Here is a 12,075-nt window from a genome sequence, read left to right on the forward strand (position 1 = left end):
GCTACAGTGGGATTCCGGAATCTTGCTACTCTTTGTCCTCATCCCTTATTTGTTCTGTTTGTCTGTCCTAATTAGATTGTAAGCTCTGCCGAGCAGGGACTGTCTCTTCATGTTCAAGTGTACAGCGCTGCAGAAATGATAAGTAGTAGTAGTAGAGATGCTCTTCTCCTACGAATAACTTCACATTGTCCGATCTTCTCTACAACTTGGATAGTCTAGCAATTTACACGACAACGTTTCCATCTGGAATCACTTAGCAAAGCAGCACAAATATTGTAAGATGGATGAGCTCCCTCCTACTGTTCACTTTGTGACTGGGGATGCAAATTAAACACAAGCGTTTATTTATTTAAAATTTATATTCCTCTCATCACAAAGGTCTCGGGAGATTACAATAAACCTTGACGAGTTAAGAATATGGCAACCAATATTCAGCCGGTAGCAGTCAGAGAATTTTAAGGCGCTGACTGCCACAGGGTAGAATTGACCTGGGTATTTAATACCCATGTCTGATCTGGGTACTAATGGCTAGCTCGTGCCTGGCCACCAGCCGATAGCTGGTACCTGGTTAACTATCTGGGCAATTTGGACAGCTGTTTCTGCAGTTTACTTGGCTGGAGAGTTATCCTTCCTCGCTCCTTACTTGATTCCATATGCCTACACTTGTGTTCTTTCTTCTCTGCAACAGAACCTGCTTGTGGTCCATCAAATGTCCATCAAAGTTTTCTTAATAGGTTTAGAGAGTCAGTGTTTAATATGATTGGCCCTACGTTATGGAATTCTCTCCCTCTCCACCTCTGTATGACACCTTCTCATCCTCAGTTTCAAAAATTCCTCACGTCCATTTTGGGTCTGAGACCTTACCGCAAGCCATTGACCTAGCGGTAAGGTCTCACGCGGTAACTGGCCGGTAATGGTCTACGCGCGTCACTGCCGTGCGCCAGAAAAGAAAAATATTTTTTCAGACACGCGTAGCGGACGTGTACCAAAATTGAAATTACCGTATGGGCCACAGGGTAACCGGGCGGTAACTCCATTTTCGCGCTTGTTGGGCATGCGTAGGCGCCTATGCGGATTAGTAACAGGGCCCCCAAGAGCTGTTTTGTACTGAGAGGTAAATAGATTCCTTATTCCTTCCGTAGAATGACAAAAGATGCACAGAGTCCACATGGGGCTCGTGAAGGCCTCCACCACATCTGAACCCCAAAAGCTGCACCGTATAGAAAAAAACACCCCACAAACCACAATTCATTCTCTCTGGGGGATTTTTTCCCATCGGCTTTTGCTCTACCATGACTAAATGGGACAAGGATCATAAGCATGACAGTTCTTTAATGGCTGCTCTGTATGCTGCTGAATGCAGAAAATGCTTTTTTTTGTATTTAATGAGAAAATGATTTCTTTTCGAAGTCAGTGGCCCCACTTCTCTTTCACGATAAATTATAACCAGCGGTCCTAAAAATACTGCAGGAGTTTCATACTTGTAGGCCTTAAATGAAAAGCCAAAACACACCCACCAAGAAATTCCTATTGCTTAATTTACGATTCTGAGTTAAGAAGTGAAGAAAAGCTGATTTCCACCCCCCCCCCCCCTAATGCTGTTCATTCCAATACGTTTTGTTGCTAATTGGAAAACGAGGCTTTCCCACAGGCCTTTTGGAGAAATTGTCCCCAGAAGGATCTAGCAGGCAACCTTCCCACAGGACATGTCCGCTGGAGCTGACGGCAGCAGCGGGACTTAAAAAAAAAAGAGAGCAGCAAACAGGTCACTCTTTTGGAATAACAATCATTTTGGCTTCATCAATGTCTGTATTGTATTTTCCACTCAGTAGCATTTCCTTTGGCTCAGCGGAACTAAATTACAGCTGCATTGTGCAATTCTATCATCTCGGAGCCTGCAACAGCAAGAACGATCACTTAGTGGAAGTTTCTAATTGTACACACATACACACGCGTGAGAGATAATTACATACCAGGCTTCCTCATTTTTACAGTATGTATGCATAGGTTACACCAGCTTTAAAAGGCAAAGGGAGTTTGCCGTTAGCTCTCTCATGCTTTTCTGGTACGTTTACTAAACTGTGCTAAGCAGTTAGCATGGGATTTAGCACACGCTGTTCGCTGGAGCCCATGTTCATTGCTATCACATGTTAAAAACAGCCAGAGTCCTAAAAAAAAAACACCAGCTGCACGCACTGTGGCAGGACAGGTTTATCCACTCCTGCGCTAGCTGAGATTATGTTCAAGCAACTTTCTGACTTCATGTGCAACTTTCTTTAAATTATCCCCTTATTACATGACTGCTATACTGCAATCCTCCACTCCGGGATTACTCATTCCTGAGCCTATTAATAAACTTACGGACCTCATGATTTATGTATTTCTTTGTGACGTTTATATCCTACATTATCCCAAACAAGTTTGAGTTCAATGTGGCTTACGATAAAACAGTATTGGATACATAACAAAGAATAATGCATAAGAAAGTAATTTGTTGTAAAAATCTAATTTTACAATACAGTATCATAAACGTACCGGGATAGCTATGGATGTTTAACACTTAGAATATCTATTACAGGGCCACCGAGAGACTGGGCCAGGCCCGGACAAGGCTGCCCCCTCACAAAGAACGGCCATATCTCGAACAATTAATTATTACCTGAATTGGTTATTACTCTATTTACCATTAACCTTCTCTTTGCTTCACGTACAATTTCTCACTCATAATAGATCAGGGCCGCCGAGGCAGGGGGGGACAGGGGGGAAAAAATTCCCCGGGCCCGCCCACCCTCTGTCGCTCCCTGGCATTGAATTTAAGCGCCTCACCTTCGAAAGCGCAGCAAGCAGTGGCAGACCACTCCTTCCTTCTGTGTCCCGCCCTCGCGGAAGTTACATCAGGCGAGGGCGGGACACGGAAGGAAGGAGCGGTCTGCCGCTGCTTGCTGCGCTTTCGACGGTGAGGCGCTTAAATTCAATGCCAGGGAGCGACAGAGGGTGGGCGGGCCCGGGGAATTTTCCCCCCCTGTCCCCCCCTGCCTCGGCGGCCCTGATCTATTATGAGTGAGAAATTGTACGTGAAGCAAAGAGAAGGTTAATGGTAAATAGAGTAATAACCAATTCAGGTAATAATTAATTGTTCGAGATATGGCCGTTCTTTGTGAGGGTTTGTTTGAATAGGAACGATTTGAGGATTTTGCGGAATCTAGTATTTTGATGGCTCTGGCTACCTATATCATTACTCTACATCGGAAAACCAACACCAACCTTAATAACAGAGCTGACAAGTTACCCATTCCAGGAGGGAGACTTTTTGACCGGTACTGGTTTTGGACTTACATCCCCAAGCGGTGTAGTATTTGTAGTCCATGATTCTACCCGTTGAAAGCAGTGTTGCAGGTCCCATAATGCACCAGGATGAGGTTGGAAGAAATCCAGAACTGGCCAAAAGGCCTCCCTCCTGGAATGGGTAACTTGGCAGTTCTGTTAATAAGCACGAGTGGTGAAATCATCTGTGTGCCATCAGGAACTACGAAGAGTTTGCAGGTATTAAAGCTCACAGCATCTCTAACTTTAAGAAAAAAATGGGCTCCGTTGGATAGCTTCTGCTAGAACACTTAACTTTAATTTAATTTAACTCAACTTAAATTTTACTTTAGGAGCAATATATATTTTACCTCAGCAATGTCAACATCTATTTGTATAGCAGCCTTTGCAGCATTCCGCATCTCCTTTGCTTGTTATGGTTATTGTTATTCGATAGTATATATACGAAAATTCTCTTTTGTAATTTCTAAATAGAAAACTCAGTAAAGAATCGTTTGAAAAACAAATGATCCCCTTGTTTTCTAAGTCCTTTTACTCGATCTTATCTATCTATGGGGCTCTTTTACCGAGCTGAGGTAAATGGGGCCCTGCGCTAGCGGCAGTGCGTGATTTTGTCGTGTGCCAAGGCCCCTTTTACCGCAAAGGCTGAAAAAGGAAATGGCTGTGCGGTAAGTTCACACTTGCCACGTGGCCATTTCAGGAGGAAGCACTTATCAACACCCACTGAGCAGGTGTAGCCAGACAACAGATTTTGGGTGGGCCTAGGCAAGAAGTGGGTGGGTACCAAGAAGAGGCGGGAGGGGGGTCCAGAGCCCAAGGTGAGGGGGCATATTTTAACCCCCCCTCCCCGTGCCAAAAATGAAATTACCATGAGAGCCACGCAGTAGCTGGGCAGTAACTCCATTTTGGCACACGTTGGGTACGCATAGATGCTTAGTGAAAGGGCCCCCAAATAAATAAATAAACAAGCCTTCTACTTAGCATAGGATGGGGTGGGGCAGTTAGAGCGGGTGCTGTTAATGCCTCCTTAAGTGGAGATGTTAAAAGCATCCATTCTAATTGTAATGCTCGGTAAAGAGCTTTTCTTCTCTGTGCAATAAAGGCAGGGGACATATTGGCCACACCCCCAACTGTTAGCCCCCCAACTTTGCACTTAGCATGAATTACTTTTTTCTGTTAAAGGTTGGTAAGTGCCAATATTTACTGCATTTTAGTAAACAGGGCCTCTAAGGCAATAGAAGTCTGGGTGACTTGCCCAACCCAAAGAGCAGCCGTGGGATTTGAGCTGGGGTTCCCTGGCTTTCAGCCCATTGCTCTAGGCTACTTCTGTAACGATAGTAACCTAGTAAATGACGGCAGATTAAGACCTGAACGGTCCATCCAGTCTGCCAGCTCATTTTATATGGTATGTGATAGAAACATAGCCACATGACGGCAGATAAAGGCCATATGGCCCATCCAGTCTGCCCATCCTCTGTAACCCCTAATTCATTCTTTTCCTAAGCGATCCCAAATATATGCACTATATACTCAAGTCTGATTTGTCTTGCCATTCTCAGGGCACAGACCGTAGAAGTCTGCCCAGCACTCTTCTTGTACTAAAAGTTCTGTTTTAATGTTGCTATGCTCATATTAGCCCTCTCCTCAAGTCACTTCACTGGCTCCCTATCCGTTTCCACATACAGTTCAAACTCCTCTTATTGACTTACAAATGCATTCACTCTGCAGCTCCCCAGTACCTCTCCACTCTCATCTCTCCCTATACTCCTCCCCGGGAACTCCGTTCACTGGCTAAATCTCTCTTATCTGCATCCTTCTCCTCCACTGCTAACTCCAGACTCCGTTCCTTTTATCTTGCTGCACCATATGCCTGGAATAGACTTCCTGAACCGGTACGTCAAGCTCCATCTCTGGCCGTCTTCAAATCTAAGCTAAAAGCCCATCTTTTTGATGCTGCTTTTAACTCCTAACCCTTATTCACTTGTTCAGAACCCTTATTTTATCATCCTCACTTTAATATTCCCTTATCTCTTGTTTGTCCTGTTTGTCTGTCCTAATTAGATTGTAAGCTCTGTCGAGCAGGGACTGTCTCTTCATGTTCAAGTGTATAGCGCTGCATACGTCTAGTAGCGCTATAGAAATGATAAGTAGTAGTAGTAAAATGACTCCTGCAAATAGGTGGGAAATGTGGGATACAAATGCAACAAATAAATACATAAAAAGTACACAAACACATTTACATCTACTCTGTGGAACATGTTAATCTGCCATTTTATCTTAGGCACTTTTGCATAAGATTAAGCTTCAGCAGCTGGAGAACAAGATCAGTGCTGGGGAGACTTCTAAGGTCTATGCAGGGCCGCACAGAGACAAAGGCAAGCCCAGGGCAAACAATGCACCCCTCTGCTTGCCCACTGCCACCGCCTGCCCACTGTCGCTACCATCGCCCTCCCTACCTGCCCGTCACTGACACCGCCCCCTCGCCTGTTCAATATCTCTCTTGTCTTTCCCTCCTCCTCTCGGCAGTGTTCCTGCAGGCTGCTGGGCCGGCAGCATCAAAAAACAAGCAAGCCTATGGCTAGCCTCTGAAGTGTTTCGTCTGGTGTGTGCCTCCTGTGCGAACACAGGAAGTTGTGTCAGAGGAGGCGGGACAAAACAGAGGGAACACTTCCGAGGCCAGCTGGAGGCAGGTTGCTTTGTTTTTTGATTCCGCCAGTAGCCTGCAGGACCACTGCCGAGTGGAGGAGGGAAAGATGAGAGAGATACTGAACCGGGCAGGGGCAGGACGAATGTAATGAGGGTGTGCCACCCCATAGTGACGCTTATGGCCAGGCACCCCTTGGAGGCCTGGCCCGGGGGAATCTTGCCTCCCCCTCTCGGTGGCCCTAGGTCTATGCCCTGAAAATGACAAGGACATATGTAGTTCACATCATACTTTATGCGATGAGTTATCTTGTTGGACAGACTGGATGGATTGAACAGGTTTTTATCTGCCATCATCCAGCTTATTTTCGAAGGAGAAGGCCGGCCATCTACTGAGAAAAATCGGAAGATGGCCGGCCATCTCCTAAAGCTGGCAAAATTGGTATAATCGAAAGCCGATTTTGGCCGGCTCCAACTGCTTTCCGTTGCAGAGCCGGCCCAAAGTTAAAGGGGGCGTTTCCGCAGGGTATGGAAGGCGGGACAGAGGCGGGATGGGGTCGTTGTTAAGACATGGCCGGCTTCAGCTGATAATGGAAAAAGATGGCCGGCTCTGAGGAGCATTTCGCCGGCTTCACTTAGTCCATTTATTTTTAGGACCAAGTTTCCAAAAATGCCCCAATTGACCAGATGACCACCGGAGGGAATCGGGGATCACCTGCCCTTACTCCCCCAGTGGTCACCAACCCCCTCCCACCCAAAATAAAAAAGAAAAACTTTTTTGCCAGCCTCTATGCCAGCCTGAAATGTCATACCAGCTCCCTGACAGCAGTATGCAGGTCCCTAGAGCAGTTTTTAGGTGGGTGCAGTGCACTTCAGGCAAGTGGACCTAGGTCCATCCCCCCCCTACCTGTTTAGACTTGTGATGGTAAGTGTTGAGCCCTCCAAACCCCCCCCCCCAAAAACACACTGTACCCACACGTAGGTGCCCCCTTCACCCATAAGAGCTAAGGTAATGGGGTAGAATTGTGGGGAGTGGGTTTGGGGGGGGATTTGGGGAGCTCAGCACACAAGGGAAGGGAGGTATGCACCTGGAAGCAATTTTTGAAGTCCACTGCAGTGCCCCCCTAGGGTGCCCGGTTGGTGTCCTGGCATGTGAGGGGGACCAGTGCACTACAAATGCTGGCCCCTCCCATGACCAAATGCCTTTGATTTGGCCGGGTTTGAGATCGCCGGCATCGGTTTCCATTATCTGCGAAAACCGATGCCGGCCATCTCAAACCCGTCCATCTCTGACATTTGACCGGCCCCAACCATATTATCGAAACGAAAGATGGCCGGCCATCTTTTTCGATAATACGGTTCTGGACTGCTCTTTGCAGCGCCGGCCAAATAGATGGCCGGCCATCTATTTGGCCAGCACCGGTCGATTATGCCCCTCCACGTTACTATGTTTTATATAAGTGCAAACACAACCTACACTCTGGCCAAGAGCTGCCTCTGCTGACACATGAAGGGTATGTGCATATAGAATTAGGTACCTAGATCCCAGGCAATTTCTGCATCTAATGCAGTCTTGTAAACAGAAAGGACTTTAAATTACCCCCATTGGATTAGATTGTTAGGTAACTCAAATAAATACACCTTAGTATTTGAAATTTTATTGGTTATCTATTAGGTTTCACGCTCAATTTGAATTTCTTTATTTATTTTGACATTTATACCCCACATTATCCCGAACATACTCGAGTTCAGTGTGGTTAGTGATAGGCAAGGTTTACAATACCATAAACAAAATATCAAGTAAGAGCAGAGCAGAGCAGGGGCGAAGCCAGACTTAGGCGGGAGGGAGGTCCAGAACCCGAGGTGAGGGGGCACAATTTACCCCCCCCCCGGTGCCACCGGCCCCCCCTGCCATTTTTGACCCCCCCCCCGGCCGCCGCCACCACCACCACTACCACCACAAACTTTGACCCCCCCCTCTGCCGACAACCCTCTTGACCCCCCTCCCGCCGCCTACCTTTACTGGTGTTGTACATGCAGGACGTCAGACTCACAGAAACAGAACGAAGCCTTGCGCCGGAAGAAGAGGGCCTCGGCTGGCGGGGGTTGGGGTCCCCCACCAGCAAAGGTAGCCGACGGCGGCATCGGGGGAGGGTTGGTGGCGGGAGGGGGGTCGAGAGGGTCGTCGGCAGGGGGGTCCAGGGCCAAATGTAAGGGGGCCCAGGCCCCCGTGGCCCCACATAGCTAAGCCACTGGAGCAGAGAAGCACAAATATGCTACAAATAAAAACTAAGGGCATCTTTTACGAAGGCGCGCTCATGTTTTTAGTACGCGCTAAACGTTAGAGACATCCATAGGAATGCATTGGCGTTTCTAACATTTAGCGCTCCCACAATTTTATTTTTCAGCCGTACGTATCGGACACACACCAAAAATGAAATTACTGCAACAGCCACACGGTAGCCGGGCAGCAACTCCATTTTGGCGCGCATTGGACGCGTGTAGAGCCTTACGTGGCTTAGTAAAAAGGCCCCTGTGTGTGGTGGGGGTAGAAGAATCATAGTGAAAGTGAAGTTTGTTTAGTCATGCGTTCATTGTTTTATTTGTTTTAATTCTAGGAAAGGGAAGATGGCATCCCACAGTGGATTCTATCCTGAAAATGTAAACCTGTTGACCTGTTAACTTATGACTTGATACTTTTTGCCTATAAAAAAAAAGAGCAGAGAGCCTGGGGGGGGGGGGGGGGGGGTGTTGAGACGGTCCTGGGTGAGCTCACTGTGATTAAGTGTGACCCCCAGAATTTCTCCCAGAAGCTTCTGTATATACTAACTACAACCTTTTGCCTTTTGTTTCTTTTTCCTTGATCTCTCCCAGGAAAAGGATTGAGAGTTGTTGCTTGGGGGCGTAGGCAGACTTGCCATTTCGGGTGGGCCCAGAGTAAACCTGGGTGGGCCCTTCCCACCCCTGCCCCTACCCCTGTACATACATACAATATAGTGTTTTTTTTAATGACCTGACATCTGCCTGTTTCTCTCTGAACCCCCTCGCCCCAGTTCTACCTCAGAACCATTGCTCATCGCAATTCCTATAGTCAACCTGTGCCAGCCCTGCAGGCTTCTCTCTACCACGTCCCCACCAAAGAAACAAGAAGTGACATCATTGAGGGCAGGACATGATAAAGGCCTGCAGGGCTGGCACAGGATGCCTATAGGAACTGTCGCCAGCAGTAGCTCTGAGGTAGACCAGGAGGGAAGATTCCAGAGCGAGACGGGCAGATGCCAGGCCATGAGTGGAGAAGAGTGAGAGAGAGTAGTGAGGCACCGCAACTGAAAAGTTTGGGGGGCCTCATGGGCTGCTGACTGGGTGGGCCTGAAGCAAGAATGGGTGGGCCTGTGCCCACCCAGGCCCACCCTTAGCTATGCCACTGGTAGGAGGATCTACAAGCAAACCGTAGGGCAGTGGCGTACCAAGGGGGGAGCGGTGGGGGCGGTCCGCCCTGGGTGCACGCCGCTGGGGGGGGGGTGCCGCGGCACGCGCCTGTCGGCTGCGAGTTGAATCGCTACGCTAAATTCTCTCGTTCGCTGCAGCTCCCTCCCTCTGCCCTGGAACAGGAAGTAACCTGTTCCGGGGCAGAGGGAGGGAGCTGCAGCGAACGAGAGAATTAGCGTAGCGATTCGAACTCACAGCCGACAGGCGCGCGCCGCGGCACCCCCCCCTAGTGGCGTGCACCCGGGGGGGTGTCATTTCACCGGGGGGGGGGGGGGGGGCGCATCGGCGATCTGCCCCAGGTGTCGTCGAAGCTAGGAACGCCACTGCCGTAGGGGTAGAAGATTCATAGTAAAAGTGAAGTTTGTTTAGTCATGCATTCATTCTTTTATTTCTTTTAATTCTAAGAAAAGGAAGAGGGATTCTATCCTGAAGGTAAGGTAGTGGTACAAAGCCCAGGCCTCCTCCTCCACCACCTGAGTGACCCTAGTTTAGTTTAGCTTTGTTCAATTTAGTAGGTTTGAAATACCATTGCTCGAGCATAAAGACAACGTGGTAGTTCATAATTTGACTTTCATCTCTTCTCCTTTTTTCCACGTCCTATGAGTAATGTAGTTCTTTACATAGGCTTTCTTAATTTATAAACCGCTTCGAAAGTCATTCTCAGAACCAGTAATATCAAACTATAATAAGCTTGAAAGTTGAAAACAACAAGAGATGAAATGGACAAAATACAAGGCGACATCGGTACGAAAACAGAAGACATAGAGGAAAGAATTAACAACCATGCCAGTGTCCCCCCCCCCCCCCCCCCCCCCCCCCCCCCCCAGCATGGGGACAAACACCGTTATATCTCAGAGGCCTGAGGAAAAGGATGTGCCTTCAGAGCAGCTCTGAGTTGGGAACGGTTAACCTCAGTCCGGAGGAGAAGAGGCAGTGAGTTTCACAGTGCGAGAGCAAAATAACAAGAAGCAGTAGGTCAAGGAACCCAGGTGAATCTCGGAAGAAAGAGGCCATGCAAGCTGGTTGACATACTGAGATGAGATCCATTGTTGCAGTTATTCAGGCCTGGCTTGCCGTGTCTGAGTAAGCGGAACTGACGTTTCAGCTATCACCCTGTGGCTTCATACCTTGAAGAAAGCCACAGCATGATGGCTGAAACATCGGTTCCACTTACTCGGACACAGCAAGATCCAGGCAACTGCACCAATTGTGATGCCAGAAACAGAAGACTAAGAGAACATACTGAGATCGAAGCGGCCGGTCTCTGCTATAAGAAACCAAGAGATCCACAAAAGTAGGAAAATCAGGAAAAAAAAGGCCTATAGGTGACAGGAAGCCGGTGAAGTGTATTTTATTCATTTATTAGGATTTATTAACCGCCTTTATGAACAGATTCATCCAAGGCGGTGTACAGTAGGTCCAGTTTAACATAAAACTTACAATTTTGTTAATATCCTAACAATACTAAAATGACTAAATATCGACATAAGTACAATAAATGAGGAAAAAAATGACATTAGTACAATACAGGACAAAACAGCGAAGATGACTGAAAAAATAAAAATAATAAAACATGAAAAATAAAATAAAGAGCGGCGACACTTTGGTTATTGAAGTTAAAAAGTAGGCTTTATTTATCAATAGATACCTATCTATTGATAAATAAAGCCTACTTTTTAACTTCAATAACCAAAGTGTCGCCTCTCTTTTATTTTATTTTTCATTTTTTATTATTTTTTATTTTTTCAGTCATCTTCGCTGTTTTGTCCAGTGTTGTTTTTTTGCGAAGACTGGTTTCTTCTGGTTTTTTTTGCGTTAGTACAATACAAACAATACCATAATAGACAGCACAGAAGAATATTCAAATAACATAGATATAATACAACGTCAACATAATACCAATGAAACAGCTAATAAGCAATGCAATAGAACATTCAAATAACATAGATTTGATGTTAATGCACTCTTTCTATTTGTTTACTTTATTAACGTTATTACTGTTGAATCTTCTACTTTTACCCTTGATCTTAAATGCATGATTTGAACTGCTTATCTACTCCTTATACTTGTACTTTAAATATAATAATATTCTGTATTTCTCATTCCGGAATGGCGATCGCCACTACGGCATAATGTAAGCCACATTGAGCCTGCAAATAGGTGGGAAAATGTGGGATACAAGAGCAATAAATAAATAAATAAATAAATGGAATGCGTATTGTTTGACTATTAGAAATAATGTCGTATACCATTGTTTGCCGTTTTATTTTACCCCCGATCTGAATTATTGGTCCTGTTATAACAGCTGTTGATTATGTGGTCTATTAGTAGTATTTTCATGCTAAAGTGCAAGCAATGAATGGGAGCCGGGCAGACTTCTACGGTCTACGCCCTGAGAAAGGCAGGGACAAATCAGGTATACTAGGACAAGGGGCCATGCGATGAAGCTGCAGTGTGGTAAATTTAAAACGAATCGGAGGAAATGTTTCTTCACTCAACGCGTAGTTAAACTCTGGAATTCGCTGCCGGAAAAGGTGGTTAAGGCGGTTAACTTAGCGGACTTCAAAAAAGGGTTGGACGGCTTCCTGGAGGAAAAAGCCATAGAATGTTATTGAATGG

This window comes from Microcaecilia unicolor, chromosome 12 (genome assembly GCF_901765095.1).
Source record: "Microcaecilia unicolor chromosome 12, aMicUni1.1, whole genome shotgun sequence".
NCBI classification, from domain to species: domain Eukaryota; kingdom Metazoa; phylum Chordata; class Amphibia; order Gymnophiona; family Siphonopidae; genus Microcaecilia; species Microcaecilia unicolor.